The following is a 13,200-nucleotide window of genomic DNA, read 5'->3' as shown; positions in this document are numbered from 1 at the left end:
ATGCTTGGCATGAAGCTATACAGTGTGGTTATTGACGGTCGATGCTACAGATCTTTGCTGTCTGAGCACAATTACTTGCTTGTTAGATGGTGCAACCCTCTCTCCCTCACTGTGCATCAACTGCAGTTATACCATGAGTGGCAGCTGTGGCTCAGTGGGTAGCACTCTCTAGGTGGGAGGGGCTAGGAGTGAGCCAGGTGTTACTGGTTGCCTGATTGCAGCTGGGAGTTGGAGGGAGTTTTGTAAAAAGTTGGTGGTGGGTTTTGGGGTTTTTGTTTTCAGGTTTTAGGGCCTTTTTGGCCCACAAAAACAGCCAGATGGCTGCTGAGGGGTCCGGACTGCTGGGCCCCTCAGAGGACAATGTTCCCGAGAGGAATTTAATTAGGGAAGAAACTGTGGTGGGAAAGGGAAAAAAAAGGTCCAAAGATTTGGGCCGGGACCCCAGGAGGTTTGGTAAAGAAAACACGGTGGTGGTGCAGTGTGAGGATAAGAAGATTCGAGCTTGGGATATTATCCAGGCGGTTCATGAGGACTGTGGCGAGGGAAGCTGCTTTGCCTGCTGACCAAAGCCAAATGTGGGATTCGAGGTGGCGGTCAGTGGTCGTGAGGAGGTGGAAAGACTGTTACTCAGTCTGAAAGTTGGTGAGAAATTCTTGGAGGTGACTCTGCTATATTCAGAGGAGGTGGTGGTTTCATTTTTAAACTTGCCAGTTTACATTGAGGATGAACTGCTAAGCAAGAAGTTGGAGTCATGGGACATAAAAATCTGTTCTGCAATAAAGAGGAGATATTATCCGGGAACACAGGTAGCAGACGGAACCGGGTATGTAAAGGTGCGGTTCCCAGAGGGGGTGAGGTCATTGCCATACAGTATGAAGGTCGAGACACTAGAAGGAGTGCAGTACTTTCGTGTGCTGCATGATAACAAAGTAAAGGTGTGTTATTATTGTCTTGGACATGACCATCTCGTAAGAAACTGTCCAGACCTGTATTGTTACAATTGCGGTGAGTCAGGACACATTGCTCGGAGCTGCAAGGCGGAGAGCTGTGGGGTGTGTCGCAAAGGCCCCACCCGCTGTGAGTGTGTGGCAGAAGGGAGCGATATGAGTGATGAGGAGATGGGAGAAGGAGTAGGAGATGAGTGTGGAATGGCCGGAGGAGCGGTGCAGTCGGAGGACACAGCCAGTAAAATGAAGGACAAAGGAGCACAGGAAGAGGCAGAGGATGGCGGAGCACAGAACGGGATGGGGATGGCGGAAAACACGCCGAGTGCTGTGGGGGGGAACAAAGACAGCAGCGGGCAGCGAGGGTCGAGTGCAGACTCGAGCCTTAGTGCAGTTCAGCTCCCCCTGGGGAGTCTGGTGTCTGCGGGGGGAGAGGAGGCGGGAGCGGGGTGTGTGGTGGATGTGGGTGCTCCGGGGAGAGGCGGGGAGTCGGATAGCTTGGTGAGCGGGAGGGGGCAGGATGGGGAGAGGGTGCAAAAGGCAGGAGCCTTAAAGGGACAGCAGGATGGGATCGGCGAGATAGAGACGTCAGAAGGGAACAATTTAGGTGCGCCATTGTCCCATGGAGTGAGGGAACAAGGTGCAAGGGTCAGAAGTGGAGATGTGGTCGAAGGGAGCAGCACAGTGGGAGAAACTGCGATAGCAGGAAGACTCTCTATGGGAGATGAAGTATCTGATGGGGAGCAGGATTATGTATCTGACGTGGAGCAGGCACAGGGGGTTGCAGAAGAGCTTGAGTGTGAGGAATTAGAGGGGGACAGAGACATGGAAGTCAGGGGTGGGGTGGCATCATGTGGAACGGGAAAGGTTAATGAGGGGCAGAAGGAGGGAGAAAGGGCCGCTCCTGGGCCCAAACTCAATGTAAGGAAGAGGCTGAAACAGCAGGGAGGGGTCAAACAGGAGGTGAAAAAGAGCCGGAGGCTGCAGGAAAAAGCAACAGCTGCCCGTAAAGTTGAGAAGGAGCATGAGAGGAGGGAAGAGCCAGAGATTAAATGATGGGGAGATTATCAGGCATACGTCCCTTCTTTGGAGCCAGGTCTCAATTAATGTGAACGGACTGAGGGGTGAGAAGAAATTGCAGCAGTTGTTGCAGGGTTTTAAAGGTTCGGACTTGTTGTGTCTGCAAGAAACCTTTTGGGATGAGGATATTCTAGAAAGAGTTCAGAAGGTTTGGAAGGGAGAGGTGTTTACAAGTTGTGCAAACAATAACCGTAGAGGGGTGGCTGTTTTGGTGAGTCCGTCCATAAAAGAGAACATTGCCTTGGTGGACAAGGACACTGAGGGGAGATTTTTACGGCTAACGGTAAAAATGGAGGGATTTAATTGCGATCTCTTTAATATCTATGCACCGAACGACCATTGCAAGTGTCGCGAGTTTTTTCGGGGGTTATTCACTGAAGTGGCAGAGGTGGAAAATCCTTGTATAGTGGGGGATTTTAATGTATTTTTATCTCAGATGGACATTTCAGCCCAGATGACCTTTAAGGATGATAACTCCAGAGGGATGATTGTAAAAATGATGGCAAATTTAAATTTGAGAGACTTATGCAGGGACCGGAACCCCATAAAAAGGGAGTTCTCCAGAGCAGGTTGGGTGGGTGATGTTTTAAAACAGAGCCAAATGTTAATGCGGGAAGGTTTAAGTTCTGAGGTGCTGGAGATTTATAATAAAAAAGTATTTTTTAGTGATCACTCGGCTTTGGTTCTTAGAATTAGGAACAGCAGAGTTAAGATCGGTTCAGGGGTGTGGATTTTAAACAATCAATATCTGAAAGAAATTGCTTATAAAGAAGGGATTATAAATATAATAAAGAATGCTCGGAAGCAACCTTTGTTCTTGAAAGAAAGAAGAGTTTGGTGGGACAATTTCAAATATGAGGTAAAAGGTTTTTCGGTACGTTATGGGAAAAAGAGGACAGCAGCTAACCGGCATCGAGAAGAGAATATAAACAAAAGGTTTACGGATGTCTGTAAAGCAGTTGACGGAAGAGTGGGAATTATTGCAAGCTGAAAAATGCAAGGGGGCCATTCTCCGTGCAAAGGCTAGAGATGCATTGGAGGGCGAAAGATGCACTAGATATTTTCTAGAGCAAGAGAAGCTGCAACAGAGATTATCGTTAATTGAAGAGTTGAAGGTTGGGGAGAAGATCATTCATGAAAGTGGGGAGATTTTACAGGCGGCTAGCAGCTTTTATCAAGAGTTATATACAAAAGAAGACATTTCCAATTTGGTGATGGAGAAGGTTACTGTAATGTATATACCTTTAAGGGAACTATCTTTTACAGCTCATGTATACTGCAGTACTGGCAGTGACCACACCTGTATTTAGCACTGAGTAGTAATCTGTACAGATCAGTTCCAGCGTTAGCCACGTTTAGTAAACATCTGGTATACCGTTCTCCTGCAGTCTGTGTCTTATTATACACGGACACAACATTGGCGACAAGGCAAGTTCGAACCTACCTGCAACTCTGCATCACCTCCCGGGGATTCGTTCCTGGAGATCAGTGGATTGGAGGTCAAGGCCAGAGACTTGGGCGTCGACCACGGGCAACCGCCCAGTCATCCAGCAGAGATTCGAGAATTGCGGGGGAGGCTGTCGAGAGCCAGGCTTGGCTTTCCAGTCGAGGTGGTCCAGCGAAACGGGCTGGCAACAGGTAGTGCACAGGCCCTTCCCGGACAGCGGCGGGCTAGAGCCCGACCGAGCGGCACAGCAAAGGGCCGAGCAGCGTCGACGGGGGAGAGAGAGGGCAGAGCGCACAGGGTGCAGCCGGTGTTCAGGGGCCGAGCAGCATCGAAGAGAGGGAGAGAGAGATGCGCAGAAACCCGCGAGGCGCCGCCACTGCCACGAGGACCGCCGATAGCGGCGTTGGCAGCAGCGCAGGAGAAGCGCGCAAAACCTACAGGGCGCCGCCATTGCCACGAGAACTGCCGGGAGTGGCGTTGGCAGCAGCGGGGGAGGAAGGAAAGCGTGGGAAATGCCATTTTAAGCCATTGGGAGACGCCATTTTAAACCACACCCAAAATGCCGAAGAGTGGCAGTATCACCGCATTTGACAATGAAGTCGAAGATTGGACTACATATGTCGAACGAATAGAGGTGTACTGCAAGGCAAATGAGGTGTCAGATGGCAAGAAAGCGTCGGTATTGTTAAATTTAATGGGTGCAAAGATGTATGGTTTATTACAAAATCTAGTAACCCCAACGAAGCCAATAGAAAAGAGTTTTGAAGACATAGTAACGATACTACAGGAACATTTAAACCCCACACCGCTGCTGATAGCAGAAAGATTCAAGTTTCACAAACGGAACCAGCATAAGGATGAAAGCAATGCTGATTATTTAACAGAACTGCGCAAACTATCGAAACACTGCCAGTTTGGAGCGGGACTGGCAGATACCTTAAGGGATAAGTTTGTGTGTGGGCTTCAAAGTGAAGGAACCCAGAAACGGCTTTTATCTGAAAAGGACCTTACGCTGGAAAAGGCTTTCAGCATTGCGGTATCATATGAAGCAGCAGCACGGGGCGCTGCAGAGATACAACAGAGACCGCAAGAATATGGCACAAACAAAATGTCATATGGAACAGAGAAGTGCTATCGCTGCGGCAGAACAACACACGACCAGAATGATTGCTGGTTCAAAGACAAAGTGTGCAGACAGTGTGGAAAAGTAGGACACATAGCACGAGTCTGCAGGTCGGGAAAGAAAACCAGCAATAAGAAACCTACCAAAGAAAAGTACAAGAAGGTACATAAGATGACGGAGAATAGTTTAGACGAACAAAAGAGTGATAACAACTCCGAAAGCAGGGAACTGAGTTGTTTGAAACTACATGTGATCACAATGGAGGATCACCGAACCATTTGGGTCACTCTCAAGATAGCAGGAGTCCAGGTAAAGATGGAATTGGACACAGGATCAGCCCTAACAGTCATAAACCGACGGGACTATGAGCGGCTATTCTCACACATACCGTTGAGAGACACAAAAATTAATTTGAAGACGTACACGGGGCAAAAAGTCTACCCCAAAGGAAAAATAAGGGTGACCGTTATATATAATGGTAAGGAAACACCAAAACTAGACCTGTATGTATTGCAAGATGGAGGACCACCATTACTGGGACGTGAATGGATCCGGAAAATACAACTGGATTGGCATTCCATACAGGCACTGACTGTGGCTGACAAAAAGGATGACGACATCACACCTGGGCGACTGTCAAAGATCCTAACTGACGCGAAAGAAGTGTTCCAGCAAGGACTCGGAACACTAAAAGGCATGACAGCGACGGTTAAAATTGAAGAAAACGCAAGCCCAAAATTTTTTAAGGCCAGACCGGTACCTTATGAGATCCGCCCAGCCATCGAAGCAGAGCTGGAGAGTCTGGAACGTTCAGGTGTACTGTCCAAGGTAGACTGGATCTAGTGGGCTACACCCATCGTCCCTGTGATGAAAAAGTCATTGAGCAGCACGCCTGGGGAACCAAGGAAGGTTTGCATCTGTGGGGACTTTAAGGTAACAGTGAACCCGGTCCTTCACACCGTACAATATCCACTTCCGCGGATTGAAGATATTTTCGCCTCGCTATCTGGAGGGAAACGCTTCACTAAGATTGATCTGGCCCAGGTGTATCTGCAAAGGGAGGTATAATAAGAGGAAAAAAACACGAGTGGGCGTAGTCTATAGGCCTCCAAACAGTTGCAACTCTGTTGGACGGAGTATCAATCAGGAAATAGTTGAGGCTTGTAATAAGGGAACATCTATAATTATGGGGGATTTTAACTATCATATTAATTGGACAAATCAAATTGGGCAGGGCTGCCTTGAGGATGAGTTCATTGAGTGTATTAGGGATAGGTTTCTTGAGCAGTATGTAACTGAACCGACCAGGGGGCAAGCAACCTTAGATCTGGTCCTGTGTAACAAGACAGGATTAATTAAAAATGTCCTACTAAAGGATCCCCTTGGAATGAGTGACCATAACATGGTTGAATTCCATATTCAATTAGAGGGTGAGAAGGTTGGATCTCAAACAAGCGTGCTAAGCTTGAATAAAGGAGACTATGAAAGTATGAGAGCGGAATTGAGTAGAGTGGATTGGGAAAATAGATTAAAGGGTAAGACGATACATGATCAGTGGTGTACATTTAAGGAGTTATTTTACAACTTCCAAAAAATATATATTCCACTGAGAAGAAAAGGGTGTGAAAGAAAAGACAGCCATCCGTGGCTAAGTAAAGAAATTAAGGATAGTATTCGACTAAAAACAAGGGCATATAAGGTAGCCAAATCTAGTGGGAGGATAGAGGATTGGGAAAACTTTAAAGACAGCAAAAAATAACAAAAAGATTGATTAAGAAAGGGAAGATAGATTATGAAAGTAAATTAGCAAACAATATAAAAACAGATAGTAAGAGTTTTTATAGTTATATAAAAAGAAAAAGGGTGGCTAAAGTAAATGTTGGTCCCTTAGAGGATGAGACCGGGAAATTAATGGTGGGAAATATGGAGATGGCAAAAACACTGAATGAATATTTTATATCAGTCTTTACAGTAGAAGACACTAACAATATCCCAACACTGGATAAACAGGGGGCTAAAGGGGGGGGAGGAGCTAAACACGATCAAAATCACTAAGGAAGTGGTACTCGGTAAAATAATGGGACTCAAGGCGGATAAATCACCTGGACCCGATGGCTTACATCCTAGTGTCTTGAGGGAAGTGGCGGTAGGGATTGTGGATGCATTGGTAATAATTTTCCAAAACTCCCTGGACTCGGCAAAGGTCCCGGCAGACTGGAAAACTGCTAATGTAACGCCCTTATTTAAAAAGGGCAGTAGACAGTAGGCTGGCAACTATAGACTGGTTAGCCTAACATCTGTGGTAGGTAAAATTTTGGAGTCCATTATTAAGGAGACAGTAACAGGACATTTGGATAATCATAATTTAATAGGACAAAGTCAGCATGGTTTTATGAAGGGGAAGTCATGTTTGACAAATTTGCTGGAGTTCTTTGAGGAAGTAACATATAGGGTGGATAAAGGGGAACCAGTGGACGTAGTGTATTTAGACTTCCAAAAGGCATTTGACAAGGTGCCACACAAAAGATTATTGCTTAAAATAAAGAATCACGGGATTGGGGGTAATATTCTGGCATGGATAGAGGCTCGGCTATCTAACAGAAGGCAGAGAGTTGGGATAAATGGTTAATTCTCAGACTGGCAATCAGTAACTAGTGGTGTTCCGCAGGGGTCAGTGCTGGGTCCCCAACTCTTTACAATCTATATTAACGATTTGGAGGAGGGGACCGAGTGTAACATATCAAAGTTTGCAGATGATACTAAGATGGGAGGGAAAGTAGTGAGTGAGGAGGACATAAAAGTCCTGCAAGGGGACATAGACAGGCTAAGTAGGTGGGCAGAGATTTGGCAGATGGAATACAATACTGGAAAGTGTGAGGTTATGCACTTTGGCAGGAAAAATCGTAGAGCAAGTTATTATCTTAATGGCAAGAAACTGGAAAGTACTGAAGTACAAAGGGATCTGGGGGTCCTGGTGCACGAAACTCAAAAGGTTAGTATGCAGGTGCAGCAAGTGATTAAGAAGGCCAATGGAATGTTGGCTTTCATTGCTAGGGGAATAGAATATAAAAATAGGGAGGTATTGCTTCAGTTGTACAAGGTATTGGTGAGACCGCACCTGGAATACTGCGTACAGTTTTGGTGTCCATACTTAAGAAAAGACATACTTGCTCTCGAGTCAGTACAAAGAAGGTTCACTCGGTTAATCCCGGGGATGAGGGGATGGACATATGAGGAGAGGTTGAGTAGATTGGGACTCTACTCATTGGAGTTCAGAAGAATGAGAGGCGGTCTTATTGAAACATATAAGATTGTGAAGGGGTTGGATCGGGTGGATGCGGGGAGGATGTTCCCGATGATGGGTGAAACTAGAACTAGGGGGCATAGTCTTAGAATAAGGGGCTGCTCTTTCAAAACTGAGATGAGGAGGAACTACTTCACTCAGAGGGTGGTCGGTCCATGGAATATGCTGCCCCAAAAAGCTGTAGAAGCTACATCATTACATAAATTTAAAACAGAAATAGACAGTTTCCTAGAAGTAAAGGGAATTAAGGGTTATGGGGAGCGGGCAGGAATTTGGACATGAGTCTAGGTTCGGATCGGTCATGGCCCTGTGGGTAGCGGAGCGGGCCCAGGGGCCATGTAGCCTGATCCTGCTCCTATTTCGTGTGTCTAATTCTGTTAGATTCAGGAGATGGTTCTGTGATAGTGGATTGGCGGTTAGGATCAGATCAGCCATGATCTTATTGAATGGCGGAGCAGGCTCGAGGGGCCGATTGGCCTACTCCTGCTCCTATTTCTTATATTTTTATGTTCTTATGTAAGAAGCATCAAAAAATACCTCACAATCAACACCCATAAAGGTCTCTACCAATACAACCGGCTGGTATTCGAGGTAGCATCAGCTCCGGCTATTTGGCAGAGGGCAATGGAACAAGTCCTGCAAGGGATCCCAGAGACCCAGTGTTATTTGGATGACATCGTGGTCACGGACAGAAATGACAGTGATCACCTTGCCAACCTGGAGCAGGTGCTCACTAGATTGCAGGAATATGGGCTCCGAGCTAACCGCCCCAAATGCGAGTTTTTTAGAAAACAGATCTCGTATTGTGGCCACGTTATCGATAAAGAGGGGTTACATAAGTCCCCAGAGAAGATTGAGGCAGTAGTCAAGGCTCCAGCAGCGGAAAATGTGTCACAACTGAGGTCGTTCCTCGGGCTGGTAAACTACTACCATAAGTTCTTGCCAAATTTGTCTACAATACTACACCCACTGAACACCCTACTGCAAACTGGGGTGCCATGGAAGTGGAGTGGCGAATGTAGACGAGCTTTCCAGAAGAGCAAAACACTAATCACATCGAAAGAGGTATTGGCCCATTACAACCCAGCATTACCAATTCGGTTGGCATGTGATGCGTCACCCTACGGCATTGGAGCGGTGCTGTTGCACAAATTCTCGGACGGCTCAGAGAGGCCAATAGCCTTTGCGTCACGATCACTAACCTTAGCCGAGCGTAACTACGCCCAGATTGACAGGGAGGCCCTCAGCCTAGTGTGGGGAGTGAAAAAGTTCAATCACTATCTGCACGGGCAGAAATTCACCTTGCTGACTGATCACCAGCCTCTTGTCTCCATTTTTAATCCGAAGAAGGGCGTTCCGGTGATGACTCCGCAACGACTACAAAGATGGTCACTTTTTCTAGGGGCGCACCACTATGAGATTGAATATAAGGGCACGAAACAGCATGGAAATGCTGATGGGCTATCACGCCTGCCACTGCCTACTGCGGAGGAAGCACCAGCAGTGGATCCTGTCAAAATATTCCATTCGACTATAGTTGAATACCTACTGGTAACTAACGCTTGTATCGAAAAGGAAACCCGAAATGACCCGACACTGTCTCGGGTATATGATTTGACGGTGAAGGGATGGCCAGCACATGGCGACTCACTGTTGCCAGCATTCTCGACAAGGAGAGAACAGCTGTCAGTGTGCCGGGGGACCTTGATGTGTGGATCCCGAGTGGTAATTCCACCCAAGTTAAGGGATAGAGTGCTCAATGAGCTTCATGAGGGTCATCTGGGAGGGGTAAAAATGAAAAGCCTAGCCAGGGCTTATGTGTGGTGGCCGGGAATCGATAAACAAATCGAGGACCTGACCAAGAGCTGCTCAGGATGCCAGAAAGTCCAAAATGCACCACCACAGGCCCCTCTACACCCATGGGAGTGGCCCTCATCTCCATGGCAATGGGTGCATATTAATTTTGCTGGTCCATTCATGGACTCAATGTTTTTAATAGCCGTGGATGCGCACTCGAAATGGCCTGAGGTCATCAAAATGTCCTCCACCACCACAGAGAAAACTATTGCAGTCCTACGGACCATTTTTGCCAGGAATGGCTTGCCAGAACAGATTTGCTCCGACAACGGACCACAGTTTGTGTCCGAAGAGTTCCGGAGGTTCTTGAAAAAGAATGGGTTAAGGCATTACACATCCGCCCTGTATCATCCAGCCACAAATGGATTGGCTGAGAGGTTCGTACAAACCTTTAAGAAGGCAATAAAGACTATGTACAATGACAACATTCCACTGCAGCACAAGGTGGACAATTTCCTGTTCGCCTATCGGAATGCGACACATGCAGTCACCAACCAGGCCCCAGCCATGATGTTCTTTAACCGAAGGTTAAGATCTCGCCTGGATTTGCTCAGACCAAACGTACGAAGAGATGTTGAGAGTAAGCAATTCCAGCACATCCATGAGAAGCCAACAAGGAGCTTCAATGTAGGGCAACCAGTCTTGGCCCGCGACTACCGAACAGAAAAATGGCAGCCAGGAACGATATGCACACGGCAGGGCCCACTAATGTACACAGTGGGCGTTGGGGAGAGCATCGTGAGACGCCATGCTGACCAGATCCTAGAGTCACAGGAACAAGTCAACCCCATGCCTCGCCCATACGTACCTGGTGATGAACCCGGCGTACAGGTCGCATCTACCCCAGAAACAGTAGCATCGGAAGCTGATGAACCAACCGACGACAGGGGGCCAGAATCGCCTCCGCACCAAGAGCAAGACACCCGGGAAAGGCGCTATCCAGAAAGGATCAGGAAGCCTCCCCAAAGACTGAATATATAAATAGACTATTTTCAGCTAATGTTGCATGTTAAAAGTGTTAATTGTAATTAGTTTGATGTTTAATTGTTAAATGAGTGTTATGGTACTGTTAATCTAAAAGGGGAGGAATTGTAATGTATATACCTTTAAGGGAACTATCTTTTACAGCTCATGTATACTGCAGTACTGGCAGTGACCACACCTGTATATAGCACTGAGTAGTAATCTGTACAGATCAGTTACAGCGTGAGCCACGTTTAGTAAACACCTGTTATACCGTTCTCCTGCAGTCTGTGTCTTATTATACACGGACACAACAGTTACTGCTTTTATTGAAGAGGTTTTAAAGGAGGATGAGAGAAGCATGTGTGACAAAGAAGTAGGATTAGCGGAAATAAAAGTAGCAATAAGTGGAATGAAGGGGAGGAAAAGCCCAGGGTCCGATGGACTAAGTGCAGAATTTTATAAAGAATTTTTTGAGATTTTAAGTCCATTGCTCCTAGGAGTTTTTAAGGAAATTATAATTGAGGGAAGCCTGGCCCCATCTATGAGGAGAGGTATCATAAGCTTAGCTTATATAAAAATAAAGGGGATAGACGGGATCTGAAGAATTGGAGGCCCATCACATTATTAAATGTGGATTATAAGATCTTGGCGAGGGTTATGGCAAATCGTTTGAAGGAGGTGTTACCGGAGATAGTTTGGCCCTCTCAGTCCTATGGAGTCATAGGCCGGGACATCGCAGACTCTGTGGTCTCAATCCGAGATGCGATAGAGCTCATGGAAGAGAGTGGGAGGGAGGCTTATGTATTAAAGATAGATCAAGAGAAAGCCTTTGATAGGGTCTCTCATGAGTTTTTATTGAAGGTTTTGGAAGCATTTGGTTTCAAGGAAAATTTCATTCAGTGGATAAGGATTTTTTATTCAAACATATTTAGCTGCGTTAAATGTAATGGTTTTTTATCCAAGTATTTTCCGATACAGAGATCAGTGAGACAGGGTTGTCCCCTGTCCCCATTGTTGTACACATTGGTAGCAGAACCATTAGGTTACATGATACGAAAGAAACAAGGTGTAGTTGGGATTGTGGTCCCCAGTTCTGGGCTGGTGTCGGTGATACACCAATATGCAGATGACACAACCTTAACATTGAGAAATGGGGAGTCAGTGAGGAAAGCTATGGATGTAGTGGAGGAATATTGTAGAGCTTCAGGAGCCAGAGTGAATTATAGTAAGTCCCAATGCCTGGTTGCAGGGCGGGGTAGGGGGGAATGGTTGGGGGAATGTCCCTTTAAGGTGGTGGAGGTTTTGGAAGTTCTGGGGGTGCATATAGAAACATAGAAGATAGGAGCAGGAGTAGGCCATTCGGCCCTTCGAGCCTGCCCCGCCATTCAATGAGATCATGGCTGATCATCCAAATTCAGTACCCTGTCCCTGCCTTCTCCCCATATCCCTTGATCCCTTTAGCCTTAAGAAATATATCCAACTCTTTTTTGAATATATTTAATGAACTGGCCTCCACCGCCCTCTGTGGCAGAGAATTCCACAGGTTCACCACTCTCTGGGTGAAGAAATTCCTCCTCATTTCAGTCCTAAATGGCTTACCCCTTATCCTTAGACTGTGACCCCTGGTTCTGGACTCCCCCGCCATCATAAACATCCTTCCTGCATCTAGTCTGTCCAGGCCTGACAGAATTTTATAAGTTTCGATGAGATCCCCTCTCAATCTTCTAAACTCCAGTGAGTATAAGCCCAATCGACACAATCTCTCCTCATACGTCATTCCTGCCATCCCAGGTATCAGCCTGGTGAATCTTCGCTGCACTCCTTCCATGGCAAGAACGTCCTTCCTCAGGTAAGGCGACCAAACCTGCACACAATACTCAAGGTGCGGTCTCACCAAGGCCCTGTACAACTGTAGCAAGACATCCTTGTTCCTGTACTCGAACCCTCTTGCTACGAAGGCCAACATACCATTTGCCTTCTTAACCGCCATATGGGGTGCAAGAAAGACAGGGATGAAGTGGATCGATTAAATTGGGAACCGAAGGTTATGAAAATTAAAAAGATTTTGGGAAGATGGGAAAGAAGGTGGTTGAAAGTGCAAGGAAGAGCGACAGTGGTGTCTGCTCTCCTGCTATCTAAACTATGGTACTTATTGACGGTGGAGGATATTCCTGAGTGGGCGGAAAAGTCCATCCGAGAGGCTTGTGTGAGGTTTTTAATGGGAAGGGAAACCTGTTGAGTCTGTGTTTTCAATTGCAGTTATACTGAATAACAGGACACAGACTACAGAAGTAAGTAAACAGGTCTTTAGTGATTGAGGGTCAGGGCTGAACTGAGATACACTTTGCTCCGCAGGGTTTATATACCGGTGTGGTCACCACCGGTACTACAATGTACAGGAGCCATCAAAAAGTAGTCCATCACCTTAAGGTATCCTCTTAAGGTGGTACAGGTTACATACACTACAAAACTAGCCTTG

The sequence above is a fragment of the Somniosus microcephalus genome, chromosome 8 (genome assembly GCF_052327205.1).
Source record: "Somniosus microcephalus isolate GS21.2 chromosome 8, FLI_Smic_1.0, whole genome shotgun sequence".
Classification (NCBI taxonomy): domain Eukaryota; kingdom Metazoa; phylum Chordata; class Chondrichthyes; order Squaliformes; family Somniosidae; genus Somniosus; species Somniosus microcephalus.
Note: the sequence above shows the minus strand (reverse complement) of the source record.